We start from the raw sequence: 19,157 nt of genomic DNA, 5'->3' as shown, positions 1-19,157 counted from the left end.
GGGTACAAGGCGTTGGGGAAAATGATCACCAACAATGACATATACAGTTCTGCGCACAATACCGGCCGTCTGACATCTCTCGTGTTTCATTACTGGTTTTGGCAGAAAGGATCACAATTCCTGATTAGATATAGAGGAATAGGCAACCAACAGACCCAGCAGCCAAGACAGGCACGCTGCTAAGTGGGTGTCATTGACTCTTAATGTAAGGGGGTGTACTAATTAATAGCAGTGCAGATTTCATTAGAGACGTCAGTCATTCTGTAGGGAAACAGGTGTCGATTATGTCCCTTCTATAAAAGAGGCTGCACATCTTTTACCCGTGGATTTAGCCCTGGCTCAGTGAGTAAAATGGGTCGTTCCAGACATTGTACCGGAAGAGAAAGAACTTTGATCAAGAGATGAGAAAACATATAAAGAAGTGCAGACAATAATTGGCTGCTCAGGTAAAATGATTTCCAATGCTTTAAGATGGCAACAAATCCCGAAACACGAAGTAGGAAAAGGAATATTATCATCAGCGCACTTCACTGAATCACAAGAACGGCTGAGAAGCCTCCAAAGATCGGCTCCAGGGACATCAGAGAAGATCTTCAGTCACCGGTGAGTCCTGCAGCCATCAGAAGACTCCTACAAGAAGCCAAACTATCTGCAAGAAACCCTCGTAAAGTATCACTGGTGTGAGAAAGACGCAGCAAGAAGGATACAGTGCGCCAAAGACCAGACTGACCTAAAGAGAAGAGACGGAACGTTCTATGGAGAGATGAGAGCGAGATTGTCCTTAGTGGGTGTAACGGCCGCAGACAAGGTGAGACCACCCAAAAACACTGGATTCAGCCTCAGTAACTGGAGGTTACACCATGGAGGTGCGAGCAGAGTGGTCTGAGGAGGTCCTCATACTATGGAGTTGGGTCTATGTACCACACACCAGGAACCAGTGTGAATATATCCCAATAGTGAAGATGTCATGTCTTATGCTGAAGAAATGCCCTTGAAATGAACAACAACCACAAACACCGCAGCAAGTGGGTGACATCCTGGCTCTGGACCAACAAGACTGATGTTATGAAGAGGCCACCCAATCCCCAGACCTCAGCCTGATCCCCAGCTCTCAATCCAATCCCCAGACCTCAGCCTGATCCTCAGTTCTCAGTCCGATCCTCAGCCTGACCCCCCAGACCTCAGTTCGATCCCCAGACCTCAGCTCCAACCCCAGACCTCAGTTCCAACCCCAGACCTCAGTTCCAACCCCAGACCTCAGTTCCAACCCCAGACCTCAGTTCCAACCCCAGACCTCAGTTCCAACCCCAGACCTCAGCCCCATCTCCAGTCCTCAGCCCCAGACCACAACCTCATCTCCAGACCACAGCCTGATCTCCAGACCTCAGTCTGATCCCCAGATCGCAGCTTGATCCTTAGACCTCAGCTTGATCCCAGACCTCAGTCCCATCCCCAGACCTCAGTCCCATCCCCAGACCTCAGACCCATTCCCCGGCCTTAGCCCCATCCCCAGACTTCAGCCCGATGTCCAGACCTCGGTCCGATCCCCAGATCGCAGCCCGATGCTTAGACCTCAGCTCGATCCCCTGACCTCAGTCCGATCCCCAAATCTTAGCCTGATCACCAGACCTCAGTTCGATCCCCAGACCTCAGCTCCAACCCCAGACCTCAGCCCGATTTCCAGACCTCAGTCCGATCCCCAGATCTTAGCCTGATCACCAGACCTCAGCACGATCCCCAGACCTCAGCACAATCCCCAGACCTCAGTCCTATCCCCAGATCTCATCCCAATCACCAGACCTCAATATCATCCCCAGACCTCAGCCCGATCCCCAAACTTCAGCCCGATCCCCAGACCTCAGCCCGATCCCTGGACCTTAGTCCGATCCTAAGCCCAATCCCCAGACCTTAGTCCGATCCTCAGCCTGATTGCCAGACCTCAGCCCGATGTCCGATCCCCAGACCACAACCCTATCCCCAGACCTCAGCCCGATCCCCAGACTTTAGCCCTAGCCCCAGACCTCAGCTCGATCCTCAATCTGTTCCCCAGACTCAGCTTGATCCCCAGACCTCAGTCCGATTCCCAGACCACAGCCCCATCCCTCCTTAGCTAGGGGAGGGGAGCTCAAACTGTCCCTTGAGTTGGGACCCTAACTATCCTGTCCTGGGGTACTCTTGATGGTAGAGAGGCCCAAGTCTCCGACCTTACTATGCTCCTGTTCATACCTGGTCCCTCCCTCCCCCACTCCATGGAGCCTGGGACAGAAATGTAATATGAACAAGACACAAAGATAAAACAGGGATAACAGAAACCCTCTATCATACAAAAGCACTAACCAACAATAGGGAAGAGGATAGGGACAGGGAGGAATAAACAAAATGGGGATGGGGACTAGGTGATAAACACACCCGTACTACAGAACACCTCCACAACTACTCTCCAGAATACTCAGCTTTAGGGCACAGCACAGGAAGACAAATCTCCAATAGCCACAACAAACGAATTCAGCACAGCGTCTCCTAAGAGCAAGGAAGCAGCGCTATCAAGAGCAGGACAGAGAGGGTCTGACGAGGATTTATAGGGAGAGGTAATGACCAGAGCAGAAGCAGCTGAACTGGAGCTGCATGTTTCTGACCAGCATAGAAACATTAACCTCTTCAGCACCAGAAGAAACCAAATTCATTTAATATGGGATCCAAATGCACAGGCTAAATGGAAGATCTGCGATTCACAACACTCATTGATCTTCTACCTCCATATCTCCAAGGAGAATGTGACACGTGTGACACAACCCAGAATGTCTCCCCTCAGACTCCTCATGTGCCCCCTGATACTCTGATGAGGGCTTTACACCCTGTTGTGTTCTTTCCTCAGCTTTCGGCTGTCGCATGTAACGGCTGCAGCAGTCATGCAGGATTTCCAGAGGTGCTGAGCACTTGTGGCTGCTTCTCCATCACTCAGCGTCCCAATCATCCCTGACCATCTCCATTGGTTGAGGTCAATGATTGTGGAGCCCGTGTCCTCAGACACAGCCTCCATCCTTCCCCTTCTGGGTCACATCACTCTTAGGCCAGGATCACACATACGCGAGATACGGCCGAGTCTCGCAGGTGAAAACCCAGCTCTGGGGGAGCGTGCGGCCGCACAGCAATACTTGGAGCTGCACGCTCCGCTCTGGAGTGCTCGGCTGTATCTCGCGTATGTGTGATCCCGGCCTTACATAACCTGCAGATTCTGGGTCATCGTCCTGCTGAAGCACAAATGATGATCCTACTACGTGCAGTCCAGGTGGCTGCTGGTCCGAGTGCAGCGCCCCAGAGTCCTGGTCGTTGCAGTACTGTGGCTCCGCCGCTAAGGGGGGCTATGGTACGTCCGATGGCACTGAAGGAGTTCGTCTGACCAGGTATCACATACACCAATACATTTCACAGTCGGGCCTCCAGGGGGAGCTAAGGGTGCTATTTATTAGGCCACTCCTCACCACTGTGGGTAAACTGGGGGTCAGGCAGGAAGTTAGTAGAGAAAGCTGACTGGGTTGGACCAGACAACACCTGGTGGCAGAGGGTGTTGTGGGGGAAGATTCGGTAGGGTCCCTGTCAGGTTTGGGACCCTGACAGAGGCCTGGCTACAAGAAGGAACGTCACGGGACCGTGCCTGCTCAGCATAGCGGCGGTGCCCTAAGAAAGGAACAGAAGCGAGATATATTGTGCTGAGTGAGAAACGAGATCAAAGCAAGAAGGAGAAATACCAGTAGGAGTCGTGCTGTAAGACCGAGGCAACATCCTACTGAGGCGCACAACCGGCGGCCGGAACGCCGAGGAAGTATTACTATATTCAGCTTCAGGCAATACTTCAAACCAACGGCAGGACAGTCAGTCATAGGCGGGCTGTCTCACCTAAATCACCTATGCAGACTTGGGGGGCAACCTGTGGAGAGGGGCGACTCTAGGGTCCCGGAAGAGCTCCGAGCCTACCCGTCATACGGGTGCCGTCCCAACCGTAACATCAGGGAGGGACGGAGGATTAGCAGAACATCTAATCGAGTTGTGAGGGAACTTAAGAAACAGACACAACAGTTGTGGGGACTTTCCGTAAGCACAGCAGGGAAGGACCACAACACATAGCGCTAGCAGGTAGGCACAGATTTCCACCTGCAAAGAGAACTCTGGAGGTGCCATTGGACCGGCCGAACTTGCGCAGCCTGGTGAACCGTATTCCGGACTGAGGACCCAGAGACCTTCAGTAAAGAGGTAAAGAGACTGCAACCTGGTGTCCTCGTTATTTACTGCACCGCACCACCACCACCACCATCCACAACCATCATTTACTGTACGCCCCTCAGCAGGGTCACGGACCGGGCCTAGCCACCGTGACAACCCCAGAGCAGAGACTCAGAGGCCCGGTACCGGGTACCCCTCGGCCCTGCGGCAGTGGGGGCGCTACACGTGCACATAGCTGTGATATCTGTAGCGCCCCCACCGCCGCAGGGCCGAGGGGTACCCGGTACCGGGCCTACGGGTCTCTGCTTCTGGGGTTGTCACGGCGGCTAGGCCCCGGTCCGTGACCCTGCCGTGGGGCGCTCAGTGACTGATGGGTGTGATGATGGTAGTGGTGATGCGGTGCAGTAAATAACGAGGACACCAGGTTGCAGTCTCTTTACCTCTTTACTGAAGATCTCTGGGTCCTCAGTCCAGAATACGGTTCACCAGGCTGCGCAAGTCCGGCCGGTCCAATGGCACCTCCAGAGTTCTCTTCACAGGTGGAAATCGGTGCCTTCCTTCTAGCGCTATGTGTTGTGGTCCTTCCCTGCTGTGCTTACGGAAAGTCCCCACAACCGTTGTGTCTGTTTCTTAAGTTCCCCCACAACTCGATTAAATGATGTTCTTCTAATCCTCCATCCCTCCCTGATGTTCTGGTTGGGATGGCACCTGTTTGACGGGTAGGCTCGGAGCTCTTCTGGGACCCTAGAGTCGCCCCTCTCCACAAGGTGCCCCCCAAGACTTCATAGGTGATTTGTGTGAGACAGCCCGCCTTAGACTGACTGTCCTGCCGCTGTTTAGAGTATTGCTTGAAGCTGAATGTTATAATACTCCCTCGGCGTTCCGGCCACCGGTTGTGCGCCTCAGTAGGATGTTGCCTCGGTCTCACAGCACGACTCCTACTGGTATTCTCCTATTGCTTGATCTCGTTTCTCACTCAGCACAATCTATCTCGCTTCTAGTCCTTTCTTGGGCCCCGCCGCTTCCCGGAGCTGGCGCGGACCCGTTACGTTCTTTCAAATGCCAAGCCTCTGTCAGGATCCCACCCCTGACAGAGACCCTACTGTATCTTCCCCTACAACACCCTCTGCCACAAGGTGTTGCTTGGTTCCAACCCAGTCAGCTTTCTGATCTAACTTCCTGCCTGATCCCCAGTTTACCCACTATGGTGGGGAGTGGCCTAATGAATAGCACCCTTAGCTCCCCCCGGAGGCCCAGCTGTGAAATGTATTGGTGTCTGTGATACCTGATCAGATGAACTCCTTCAGTGCCATCAGACGCACCATAGCTCCCCATAGTGGCGGAGCCTCAGTACTGCAACGACCAGGACTCTGGGGCGCTGCACTCGCCCCTGGTTAAACACAGTACTCCGGGACTGGGAAGAAAACAACAATACATGTCAGCAAAAAGACATACAATTTTGTTGAGTGCAATAACAATAAGCATATTTGAACAGAGCTTCCCTTTATGGGAGGTGAGGACACTTGAACGTTACAAACATGGTAAAATATCATAGCAACATGCTATAAATAACTCTTCTTACCCAACCGGGTATTCTACTAAGGGCAAAATTGTTGAACAATAATTTAACATTGCCTTTAAGGACATACACTCTTAATCCACTAAAGACCTTCCTATAATCACATTATAAGGTATTTTAACTTCTTCATTCTCCTTCTTTAAATCTGCAGGACCGCCTGTCCTATCGGCACCAGACCTACTGCCTCTCCTTTCTGTTACAGGACCGCCCCGTTCAGCCAGGGCCTACTGCCTTTTCAACTACTATACACAGTATAGAACATAACACTACTTTCAGTTTAAGAGCACTAAGTCATCTCTACATGACTCCTATGAGGACTCAGGGTTTACCTTCTATCCTAACTTTCTATCAGCATTATCAAAACATTTTCTATCGAACATTAAGCCTTCTCATTATCTTTCTTCCTTTCATGCATGCTGGACACCACATCTATCCCTACGGGTCCACTGCATCCTTCTTCTATCTTTCACCTTTTACTTCTCAGAGCACATCATCAGTATTTCTTCACATTTAACTAATTAAACACATATAACTTTTCTCATATAAACATTATCATCATTTCCTTTGGTCAAGACATTATTGCTCCCTGTCTTAAAGCAATATTACTATTGAAGCGCGACAAATGAACATCCCCTTTAAGAGGGGACCAAGTCTCTGTGAGGTAGCGTATCTTCTCGAGCTACCAGTCTATACTCAGCAAAGGTTCCAGTGCGGTATCTTCACAAAGAGTCCTTCTTTAAGTAAAACCAGTAGGGAGCGCCTTTAATAAGGTGCAAACTATATACAAGAAGTTCGGATCATGCACTGTTCATGATTTCAGCAGTTCTAAAACTTGTGCAAAAACTTTGGAAAGACAAACAAAAACAAAACAATAGGGATCCCAGGTCAACAAAAGGATCTCTTTAAAAGTTTACCCTGAGCGGGTTTAGCCAAACAGGAAACAGTAACTATTTACATATTCATGGTATCGAGGTTTATTCTTCTAAGCCTGGGGGTGATCTTTGTAAGCCGCCAGACGTCAGCTGACGGTGGACAACTCCCGGCCGTGCAGGCTTCAGCCCTTGGTCCACGGCCGATGCGGCGGTAGTTTGTTCCCTCTCTTTCCAGTCCTTCCATTGTAGGATCAAGTACCGCTTATATTGTTCCCAATTCAGCACGGCAATGGTGTGACCTTCTCGCCGGACTCCATCCAGCCCAATTCGGAGGGCCTCCCACCGGAGAATGACTTCCTCCGGGCTCACATCTACGAACTCCCCCGTCTGGGTCGGTGGCAGAGGTATCAGCCTTCCCATTGCGCCGGGGGATAGTACCCCTAGCCCCGCCAAGAGGAAACAACTATTGTGGGGGCGAGGATCGATCGCAGGATCGGGGTCGGTGGGGGGAGCAGGGACGCTTTCTATACCTGCGTCTGATGTGATTCCACCGATGTTGGTCCGTTCCATTAACGAGGACGCTGGAGTCGGTGGCAGCCCGGACCGCAACTCCTCCTCGGCAGCCTCCGGGTACGGCTCCGCTCCCCATAGCTCCTCTTCGGCTAGTTCCGAGGTCGGGATAGGCAGACTCAGCTCCGCCACCGGCCCCGAGGAACTCAGGTCCTTCCGCTGCGGTGGACGCGGGTCCTCTTCCGATGGGTGAGGACACGCCGGGATCACCTCGCCATTGTTCAGGCTCCTGCTGTTCATCGTCGCTGTCTGACATTCGGTGACAGTGCATACATCTGACGCTGCCATTTCTCCAAGGTCGAGCTCCTCCTTCACCTCGTTCCCGCCGTCGCAAGTCAGGGGGCAATTCTCCCCTGCTGCTGGGCAGATCGTCATCTCGCAGCAGGAATTGGAGGGGGCGGTCGCCACTTCTGGCGCCGCTTTGGTAATCTCCTCCCATGGCACGCCCCTCTTCTTCCTCTGCGTTCCCTGTGACGCTGCAATGGCGGCGGTTATTGGCGCGAACTTTTAGCAGCAAGTGGCAACACACTTGTAATAAAGCACAGTCAAAGCACGATAAATCACAGTTCCAAGGCACACATGACCTGATTCTTCAGGCTTAAGTAGATCCTGTTCGTGACGCCAAGTTGTAGCGCCCCCACCGCCGCAGGGCCGAGGGGTACCCGGTACCGGGCCTACGGGTCTCTGCTTCTGGGGTTGTCACGGCGGCTAGGCCCCGGTCCGTGACCCTGCTGTGGGGCGCTCAGTGACTGATGGGTGTGATGATGGTAGTGGTGATGCGGTGCAGTAAATAACGAGGACACCAGGTTGCAGTCTCTTTACCTCTTTACTGAAGATCTCTGGGTCCTCAGTCCAGAATAGGGTTCACCAGGCTGCGCAAGTCCGGCCGGTCCAATGGCACCTCCAGAGTTCTCTTCACAAGTGGAAATCGGTGCCTTCCTTCTAGCGCTATGTGTTGCGGTCCTTCCCTGCTGTGCTTACGGAAAGTCCCCACAACCGTTGTGTCTGTTTCTTAAGTTCCCTCACAACTCGATTAAATGATGTTCTTCTAATCCTCCGTCCCTCCCTGATGTTCTGGTTGGGACGGCACCCGTTTGACGGGTAGGCTCGGAGCTCTTCCGGGACCCTAGAGTCGCCCCTCTCCACAAGGTGCCCCCCAAGACTTCATAGGTGATTTGTGTGAGACAGCCCGCCTTAGACTGACTGTCCTGCCGCTGTTTAGAGTATTGCTTGAAGCTGAATGTTATAATACTCCCTCGGCGTTCCGGCCACCGGTAGTGCGCCTCAGTAGGATGTTGCTTCGGTCTTACAGCACGACCCCTACTGGTATTCTCCTATTGCTTGATCTCGTTTCTCACTCAGCACAATCTATCTCGCTTCTGATCCTTCCTTGGGCACCGCCGCTATCCTGAGCAGGCACGGTCCCGTTACGTTCTCTCAAGTTGCCAAGCCTCTGTCAGGATCCCACCCCTGACAGAGACCCTACTGTATCTTCCCCTACAACACCCTCTGCCACAAGGTGTTGCTTGGTTCCAACCCAGTCAGCTTTCTGATCTAACTTCCTGCCTGACCCCCAGTTTACCCACTATGGTGGGGAGTGGCCTAGTGAATAGAACCCTTAGCTCCCCCCGGAGGCCCAGCTGTGAAATGTATTGGTGTCTGTGATACCTGATCAGATGAACTCCTTCAGTGCCATCGGACGCACCGTAGCTCCCCATAGTGGCGGAGCCTCAGTACTGCAACGACCAGGACTCTGGGGCGCTGCATATCTATGTTGGGTAACGTAGCAAGTACTTGGAATAAATCACCCACCATGTCACCAGCAGAGCCCCCCACACATTCACACCGCCCCTCCATGCTTCACAGTGGTCACCACACATGTAGAAACCATCCGCTCCGCTTTCCTGCATCTCACAAAGACACAACGGTTCATAACAAAAGTTTCTAATTCTGACTCCTGTGTCCACAGGAAAGATTTCCACTGATCTAATGTCTGGTCCTCGTGTTCTTGGCTCAAACAAATGTTGAAATTGATGGTTTTCGCAACAGCACTTGAAGATACCTTCAAGGTTCTAGCAATGAAGAAGCTACTGAGAAAATACCAAGAGGCTGTGAAGCTGTCATCAGAGTAAAATACGGTCACGAGGAGGAATCTGAGTAGTAACACAAGTTATTCTTTGTTGGTACAAGTGTCCCTTGGCGGCTTTTGTAGCTTTCCGTTTGAATCTACAATGAATCTACAATGTGTCTCATAACGTTTCACCAGTGCTGTACTTCAGAGAAGAAATCCAAGTATTCACTGCTGAGTCTGCAGAGATCTGGATCTTGTGATTTGCATTCTGAAAAGCGTCATCCTTACAATGTATCTGTCAAACAAGAAACTGACTGTCCATGCATCATAAGAGTTCACCTAAGCCACAGGCTACCTAATACTCCCAATGACAAGTAGCAGAATAGTGAGTGCAGCTCTGGAGTATAATACGTTAGATAACCCAGGATCAGTAATGTAATGTATGTACACAGTGACTGCACCAGCAGAATAGTGAGTGCAGCTCTGGGGTATAATACAGGAAGTAACTCAGGATCAGTAATGTAATGTATGTACACAGTGACTGCACCAGCAGAATAGTGAGTGCAGCTCTGGAGTATAATACAGGAGGTAACTCAGGATCAGTAATGTAATGTATGTACACAGTGACTGCACCAGCAGAATAGTGAGTGCAGCTCTGGGGTATAATACAGGAGGTAACTCAGGATCAGTAATGTAATGTATGTACACAGTGACTGCACCAGCAGAATAGTGAGTGCAGCTCTGGTGTATAATACAGGATGTAACTCAGGATCAGTAATGTATATACACAGTGACTGCACCAGCAGAATAGTGAGTGCAGCTCTGGAGTATAATACAGGATGTAACTCAGGATCAGTAATGTAATGTATGTACACAGTGACTGCACCAGCAGAATAGTGAGTGCAGCTCTGGGGTATAATACAGGAGGTAACTCAGGATCAGTAATGTAATGTATGTACACAGTGACTGCACCAGCAGAATAGTGAGTGCAGCTCTGGAGTATAATATAGGATGTAACTCAGGATCAGTAATGTAATGTATGTACACAGTGACTGCACCAGCAGAATGGTGAGTGCAGCTCTGGGGTATAATACAGGATGTAACTCAGGATCAGTAATGTAATGTATGTACACAGTGACTGCTCCAGCAGAATAGTGGGTGCAGCTCTGCTCAGCTGCTACTCACTGTGCTGACTGTGGGTGCGGTCGCTGCTGAACCTGCAGTGTGCTACTGAGCTCATGGGAACCACCACCTCTCCACCCGGGGACCTGCTCTCTCTCTTACCCAGGGAGTGAGTGGGTTTCCTGGGATGAATGAGGGGGCCAAGTCCCAGGCTTCTGCTTCCCGGACCAGGCTGGCGGGGGGCAGAAGGAACCAGCAACCAGCCTGCACATCAGAGGATTCGGGGGTGAGATGCTCCACCAGGAGTCGCAGCAATGTGGCTCCTACTCCCCCCAGGTCTGCAGAGACCCAGAGAAGCCGCAAGGCTTCCATGGAGGAGAAGCCTGCTAGCGTGCAGGATGACGGCCCTTCCGGAGGAAAGCTGAGTGCTCACGGAGGTGAGGCCGACCTCACTGAGGAGGGTTGGGCGCTGCAGAGACCCCGGGAGTCTGTGTCCACCTATGCCTCCCGGGTCATGAGCCACCTTCGTGAGTATGAAGAAGCAAGCATGAGATTGAGAAGGCTCCGGGAGGAGCTGCGCTGCACAAGCGCAAAAGCTGCAGGCGCCTCCAGACCCAGGAAGACGCAATTCCAGGCTGAGGTAAAGAGGCTGAAGCTGGAAATTAATGACCTGGAGGTAAGAAAAGCCTTTATCCAAGAAAAAAGTGGACCATTTAAAGAAAAATTGCAAAATGAAGACCGATTCAGAGAAATGGCTGATAACAGAGAGCAAAGGCAGATAGGGCTGCAGCCTGGGAGCCAGGTGGATGATGATGATGATGATGAGAAGAAGGACGACCAGCAGAAAGCCCCACCTGGCAGCCTGCTTAGTCACTCACAGGCCACGTGCAGCGAGCTCCCTGCTGGACAGGCGACAATGACATCTCGTCGCAGTTCTGCTGGCTCTGGGGAGGACAGTGACATCGGCCAGGGAGGGGCACTAATGGCAGAGATCAAGCTCCTGGAGTCCCCAGTGTGCCTTCAGAACTTCCATCTTGGTGATGATTTACCAGAGGAGGCACCTGGGGGCCACAAGAAAAAGGTGAAGAAGATCAAACCTAAGCTGCAGGAAGCGGTAAGCTATGTGTATGCCCCCCTCCCTGTACCCCCTGAGTCGGCTGCAGGGTCAGCTCGCTGTATAAGCCCCGTTGCCCAGCCCAGCCCAGCCCGGGTTCTGCTGTGGATCCGGTGCAAAGGCGCGGGGAGACTACAAAGCAATGTAGTGCAGCGCAGAGCTCCGTCTCTGCTTGTAGTAGCGGGGACGTAGCAGCAGGTGCATCAGCCGAGAGGCTGGACAGTGAGGGCGGCCCGGCAGTGAGGGCGAAAAATCAGGCCACGATACTGTGGTGCGCTCCCCAGTGGGAGGGGGGGAGCAGCCCGGTGTCAGGGGCAGCTCCGGTAGCCTCGGTGCCCCTGAATGCTGTTGCCGCTGATCACTTAGTTGAGAAGCGGCGGCAGTGTGAGGGGGTTACCGGGGCGTTCCGGTCCTCCCACCAAAGTCCTGTTCTGTGTGGGCGCCGCTGGTCAACAAGATCCTGATGCTAAGGATCAGCGGTGCCTCACAGTAGCTAAAGATCAACGGCGCCTGGTAGCAACCATGAAGCAGCGGAAAATATCAACTGATGATGCGGAGGGCACACATAAAACCAGGGGTGAGGTAACCTCCAGTTCTGTGGAGGAGACTCAGCCCCTTGTGCCTGATGATGCGGAGGCCAAAATGTCACCCCCTGTTGTCACTGGTCCAGCAGGAGTGAATGTGGTGGTGGGTATGGATGAGGAAAAGTCTTTGTCTAGTGGTGTGGTTGCTGGTTTGGTAGAGGGCGAGGAGGTTATGGAGGTGGGTAATGGTGATGCTGTTGGTGTGGATGTGGTCACTGGTCCGGTTGCCCCCCCGGTGGTGGCAGCACCTGTCAGGAGTTATGCCGCTGTCACCTCCGGGGGAAATAGGGCGTCCTCCTCGTCTCTGGGCTCTGGGGACGGCATGTTGCAACGGCGTCTCCTGGAGGCTCTAAAGAGGGGAGAGAGATCACTAATGGTAGAGGGTCGAGAGGTTGATCTATCCTTCTGGATAGAGAGGCATGGCCCCGGGGCCTTCCGAGAGCAAAGAGGGGGGGATACAGTGTGGTCCCTCCCAACAGCCGGGCCGGGTAGTGTGCGTAGGAATGTGGTCCGTCTTCGGTGGAGGGGCAGTGATGCATGTCCTCCAAGGTCGAAGGTTGTGGAGCTCCTGCTGAGGATGGGCTTCAAGGCGATTGACATCTACGCCTTGATACATCCCTATTCCACACCTGAGTTTGATGTCAGCTTTGTTTGGCCGGAGGGGCTTGAACTTTTCTGGTCGAACTATGAGTTGGCAAAAAATGAGCCCGGCTGGCGAGACTTTGCCGTTCAGGCGGTGTCTCGCCAAAACCAAGTCAAGAAAGTGACCGTGATGACTTGTAACGAGTCGCTTTCTTGTTATGACATCATGACGTGGCTTGGCCGGTATGGAGAGGTAGTGGAGATGCCAAAGAAAAACCGTGACGAGTTTGGTATCTGGTCAGGGGCCTGGACGTTTATGGTAAAACTTAAGCGTTCAGGTGGTACGGTTGCCCACATACCATCATCTGCCTTCCTGGGTAGGGATCGTATCCTGGTCTTCTACCAGGGGCAACCGAAGCTCTGTCACAGGTGCGGCGACCCCACACACTTCAGCGCAAACTGCAATGTGCAGAAGTGTGCATTGTGTGGGGATGTCGGCCATCTTGCTGCATCTTGTGTGGAGATTAGGTGCCACCTGTGTGGTGAGTTAGGTCACCCATTCAGCCGTTGTCCTCGCTCCTTCGCTAACGCAGTCGTGACCCCGGTGGGAGAAAGCCGTGAGGCTGATTCTGCTGGGGAAGGGACTAGCAAGGGTGAGGGAGCTGAGGGGCCAAGGAAGAAAAGCAATAAAAAGACGCCTGCCCAGCTAAGGCGTCTAGACAAGCGCAAACAGGATAGGGAGCTGGGTGAGCCTCGGGCTACTGGGGCGGCCCCTGTCCTGGATGCCAGTCTTGCTGCTGAGGCCCCAAGGGATGATGAGTTGGATGAGGAGGTCAGGAGGATCCACAGGGAGGAGAATGCCACTGCCTCAGAGTCCTCCCATTATGAAAGTATGGATGAGGATAATAGGCAGTGGCTAGAGGACAAGCGTAAGCTCGGCACCAAAAAGAAGAGAAAGAAGGGAGAAAAAAAAAAATCTTCTCTCACTCTGACCAAGGTACCTAAGGAAGGAAAAACCGACTCCCCTCTGGTTGGTCTTTCTAACTGGTTCCAAGCCCTTGAAAACATCTCTTCCTCTGAGGGGGAAGCTGAGGGTGAGGTTCTGGCTTCGGCGGGGCTCACAGGGGGCGCCGAGTCTCCTCCTTCTGGGAACATAAGATCTTTGGAGGGAGGGACTGGCCCAGAGTCCGGAGACGAGGACGAAAAAAATAAAAAACGCGCGGAAATGGATGGATACCTCCATGTCATTAAAGAGGGGGAAGGATTCCTCCTCTGAGGCAGAGGATAAGGGGAGTGGGAAAAAGAAAGCCATCTAACTCAATCACCAATGATGGCGGAACCCACTCCGTTGACGCTGGCGTCCATTAATGTCGCCAGCATAAAGTCAAATACAGCTAGATTTGCGGCCTTTGATTTTCTCAGCCTGGTTGAAGCTGACATTTTCTTTTTGCAAGAGACCAGGTTGCCAAACATGGCAGATGTGTTTAAAGCTAAGAGGGAGTGGAGACTCGGGCCCTCCTATTGGTCTCTTGCGGCCGAGCCGTATAGCGGAGTGGCGGTCCTTTTTACCGCACCGGTGGAATGCCGACGGGTTATTGAGTTAGAAATGGGGAGGTGCCTGATCTTAGATGTCCTCATGAAGGGACAAGAGCTCCGGCTCATTAACATCTATGGTCCCCAATCTAAGTGGGACCAGAAGTGTCTCTTTATGAGGATCAAGCCCTACCTTTTTACAAGTCGGCAGGTTGTCTTTGGAGGGGACTTCAATGCTGTCACGAGGCCCCGAGATAGAGGAGGTTCCAGAGACAAGCTGACTTACGATAGCGTCGCCCTTAATAGTATAGCTAGTGAGGCTCGCCTGGTGGATGTCCACATTCGGCACACCCCAGGCCACGAGGGGTTCACCTATCATAGAGGTAACTGTAGGTCCAGAATAGATAGGTTTTATTTAAAGGAGGAAGCTGTCTCTTCAGCAGTGTCTGTTGTTGAGGTGGAGTTCTCCGACCACTGTTTAATTTTGTTTTCTCTGAATGTTACAGAGACCCTCCGGATGGGAAGAGGCTTTTGGAGGCTCAATTCGTCTCTCTTGGAAGAAGCGGAGATAAGACAGTCCTTTGAGGATTTTCTTCAGAGCCAGGTACCCTTACTGGATCTTTTTAGTAGTAGGTCAGAGTGGTGGGAGATGTTCAAGGAAAGGGTGGCGAGATTCTTCCGCCAGCTCTCGAGCCTCAGGAGTCTGAGCAGGTACCGCCTGTATCAGGGTCTGAGGAGGAAACTCGAGCATCTTGTCTCAACTGGAGGTAGCCGCGAGGAGATCTCCAGAGTGAAATCTTTGCTTATGAGGTGTCAGTACGATAGACACGCATCTTTGGTTTTTGAGAGGGATTACGGGAAGTACCGCTTGCCCGACCCTTACAGAAACTGCAAGATGTCAGTGAATAGTAAAGTGGTTACAGGACTGGTCGACACTACGGGGTCCCTGAGGCGATCCAGATCAGGGATCCTGGAGGTTGTCAGATCCTTCTACTCGCACCTCTTGGGGAAGAGGGATCTTGATTGGGATGAGATGTCGGCTTTCCTGGCAGAAGCTGTCCCCAAACCAGGGGTAGACCCCTCTCTTGACGTTTTGACAGAAATGATCAGGGAAGAGGAAGTTCAGTTGGCGATTGAAGGGCTTGCCCCCCAAAAAATCGCCTGGTCCAGATGGCTTAACATCTGAATTCTATAAGACCTTTTTAGGATGTTTTGGTTCCCCTCTTGACTGAGGTATTCAATGAGTGTCTTTCCTCGGGCACTCTGCCGAAGTCAATGAGGAGGTCTGCTCTGATCATCTTGTCAAAGGGTAAGGACCCGTTTTGCATTGAGAATTGGCGTCCCATAGCGCTTCTCAATGCAGATAGGAAGGTTCTGGCAAAGGTGCTGTTTAATCGGCTGGTGAAATTTGCACCCCGACTCCTTTCGGAGGCCCAGCATTGCTCTGTTCCAGGCCGCAGCACATTTAGTGCTGTGCTCTGTGTCCGAGAGGCAGTGGAGCAGGGTAGGGCTGGTCACTGGAAGGGGTACATGCTGTCACTGGACCAGGCAAAAGCGTTTGATCGGGTTAATCACGAGTACCTCTGGTCCGTCCTTCTGAGATATGGCCTGCCGGGGGGATTTGTTGATTGGCTTAAGATCTTGTACAGTGGGGCAGAGAGTTTCCCGCTTGTGAATGGTTGGATTGGTAGCTCTTTTGAGGTTGGGTCCGGTGTTCGCCAGGGTTGTCCCTTGAGCCCGCTGCTGTACGTGTTTGCGATTGACCCTCTTCTTAGGAGGGTGGAGCGTGGACCGTTGGCCGGGATCGGGATGGATCAGGCAGCACCGGAGGCCACTCTGAGGGTGGTGGCGTATGCCGATGATGTCACTGTGTTTGCTTCCTCTCACGAGGAGGCAGGGTGGCTGATGTCAGAGGTAGATCGCTACTCGGAGGCATCGGGGTCCAAGATCAACCGGGATAAGTGTGAGAGTCTCTGGCTGGGAGGAGGAGATCCTGGTTTTGATCTCCCGGACACCCTTCCAGGACCCAAAGTCTCTGCAAAAGTCCTTGGCATCGAATTTGGCCAGGGGGATTACCCCAAACAAAATTGGGACAGCAGGCTAGAGATCGCCACTCAGAAGGTGAACCAATGAAAGGGTTGGTCTTTGACCCTAAGGGAAAGGGTAAACCTGATCAAAACTTAGCTGCTCCCTTTACTGATTTATCTGGGCAGTGTGTGCATCTTGCCGGAATCTCTCTGGACTCGGGTCTACAGTTTGTTCTTCCAACTGTTATGGGGGAATAGACTGAACCTGGTCAAGAGGGAGGTTACTTACCGTACGAGGAGACTAGGAGGGTTGGGTATGGTCAACCCTGTGGTATTCCTTGTGGATACCTTCATTAAGATCAATATCGCAAACCTCTGGAAAGAGAGGGCTCCTCCGTGGGTATTCTCCTGTAGGGGATGGTTTCAGCCTTTCTTCCAGGAATGGGAGACAGGAGGGCAAGTGAAGGATCTTCGCACACCGCATGGACATCTTCCAGCTTACGCTACCTTGGTTCTGAAGGTAATTCGTCGGTGGGGTCTGGGAATGTGGGAGATCAGGACTCTGCCAAGGAAACTACTTGACAGTAGGGTTCTTTTGACCCATTTCCAGAGGCCTCTGGCGCTCAGGGACTGCCCAAGTCGGGATCTTGGGGTGGGTTTGCATCTTTTGAATTCTATCAGGATCCCCTCGAAGTTTTGGGACTTGGCTTGGCGCTGCTTCCATGGGAAACTGTGTGTGAGGGACAATCTGAAGTGTAGGAGCTCTGAGGACAGGAATTGTCCTCGGGAGCATTGTGGTACCTTGCTGGAAAGCATGGACCACTTCCTGCTTCATTGTCCCTTCAACACAGAGGTGTACAACAGGGTGGGCGCCTTCATTGGCTGGTCTCGGCTGGCCGGTCTCTCCTATGCGGAATGGGCCTATGGAGCATTCGGAGACCTGGGTGGTCGGGACCGCTGCACCTTATTTCTAGTTAGCGCAGTGGTTAGGTATCACACGTGGAACGCACGGTGCTTAGTATCGACGCAACGAAAAATTCTCCCAGTGGACGATGTGTTTAGGACCATACTCGGTGACCTGGTGAAGGTGCGCTCTCTGGAGTATGGGAGACTGGGCGCACGGAGAGCCGCGCTCCTCTGGAGGGGCTTTTCTTTTAGTGTGCCCTAGTCTGGTCATCTCCTTTCCTGGTGGTGGGCTGCTGCTGACACTGTAGATTTTTGTTTTGTTTGATCGGTATACAGTGATGTAGGGCTGCAGGCGCCGAACTTGGGCTTCGTGAGTTGTGATTATTGTGGTGTGTGCTGCTGTATATAGTGTATATATTGTATATAGGGATATAGAATTGGGTGTAGGTGTTAGGTTGGGTGGTGGGAAAAGGGGGGAGGTGGGTTTATCTTGTGGGACTATGGGACACTGGGTTGTTTGGGGGAAAACTGGCACTGCCTGATCTGGCCTATGGACGTTGGACATGGACTCAGGCATGAGATGCAGGACCAGCTCTCAGGTCAGTGCGGGGGGTTAGGAATGGAGGATAGCTTAGTATTGTATATATTTGTTTAATTTGTAGTTATTTTATTTAAAACTAAAAAAAAAAAAAAAAAAAAAGTTCATGTATATATTTTGTTTGCCATTGTTTATTTTATTTGTTATTATTATTTTGTTTGGTGACCGGACCTGAAAATCAAAGTAGTTATTCTGTATATACTGTATAATATGTGTGAGAGGAGAGAATGAGCGGCTGGACCAGTGTTCAGTATATTGATTATTTTCTGGCTAATATTTTTGTTATGTTTTCTGCTATTATTGTTGTTATGTTTTTCATTTTTATAATAAAAGATCTACAGGATGTAACTCAGGATCAGTAATGTAATGTATGTACACAGTGACTGCACCAGCAGAATAGTGAGTGCAGCTCTGGGGTATAATACAGGATGTAACTCAGGATCAGTAATGTAATGTATGTACACAGTGACTGCACCAGCAGAATAGTGAGTGCAGCTCTGGAGTATAATACAGGATGTAACTCAGGATCAGTAATGTAATGTATGTACACAGTGACTGCACCAGCAGAATAGTGAGTGCAGCTCTGGAGTATAATACAGGATGTAACTCAGGATCAGTAATGTAATGTATGTACACAGTGACTGCACCAGCAGAATAGTGAGTGCAGCTCTGGAGTATAATACAGGATATAACTCAGGATCAGTAATGTAATGTACGTACACAGTGACTGCACCAGCAGAATAGTGAATGCAGCTCTGGGGTATAATACAGGATGTAACTCAGGATCAGTAATGTAATGTATGTACACAGTGACTGCACCAGCAGAATAGTGAGTGCAGCTCTGGAGTATAATACAGGATGTAACTCAGGATCAGTAATGTAATGTATGTACACAGTGACTGCACCAGCAGAATAGTGAGTGCAGCTCTGGAGTATAATACAGGATGTAACTCAGGATCAGTAATGTAATGTATGTACACAGTGACTGCACCAGCAGAATAGTGAGTGCAGCTCTGGAGTATAATACAGGATGTAACTCAGGATCAGTAATGTAATGTATGTACACAGTGACTGCACCAGCAGAATAGTGAGTGCAGCTCTGGAGTATAATACAGGATATAACTCAGGATCAGTAATGTAATGTACGTACACAGTGACTGCACCAGCAGAATAGTGAGTGCAGCTCTGGGGTATAATACAGGATGTAACTCAGGATCAGTAATGTAATGTATGTACACAGTGACTGCACCAGCAGAATGGTGAGTGCAGCTCTGGGGTATAATACAGGAGGTAACTCAGGATCAGTAATGTAATGTATGTACACAGTGACTGCACCAGCAGAATAGTGAGTGCAGCTCTGGAGTATAATACAGGATGT

The 19,157-nt window shown here is 51.4% G+C and overlaps 1 protein-coding gene across 1 annotated transcript in view; it reads left to right on the top strand.

The window, feature by feature from the left end:
• Nucleotides 1-387: 387 nt before the first annotated feature.
• The window catches only part of LOC143769417 (pancreatic triacylglycerol lipase-like), a 77,434-nt gene continuing 58,664 nt past the window's right edge, over nucleotides 388-19,157 (top strand). The window contains exon 1 of the mRNA XM_077257917.1: nucleotides 388-603. The gene's annotated coding sequence lies outside the window, so the exon portion shown is untranslated. The remainder of the gene's footprint in view (nucleotides 604-19,157) is intronic.

This window comes from Ranitomeya variabilis, chromosome 4 (genome assembly GCF_051348905.1).
Source record: "Ranitomeya variabilis isolate aRanVar5 chromosome 4, aRanVar5.hap1, whole genome shotgun sequence".
Lineage (NCBI taxonomy): Eukaryota > Metazoa > Chordata > Amphibia > Anura > Dendrobatidae > Ranitomeya > Ranitomeya variabilis.
Note: the sequence above shows the minus strand (reverse complement) of the source record. Positions and strands in the feature narration are given on the sequence as shown.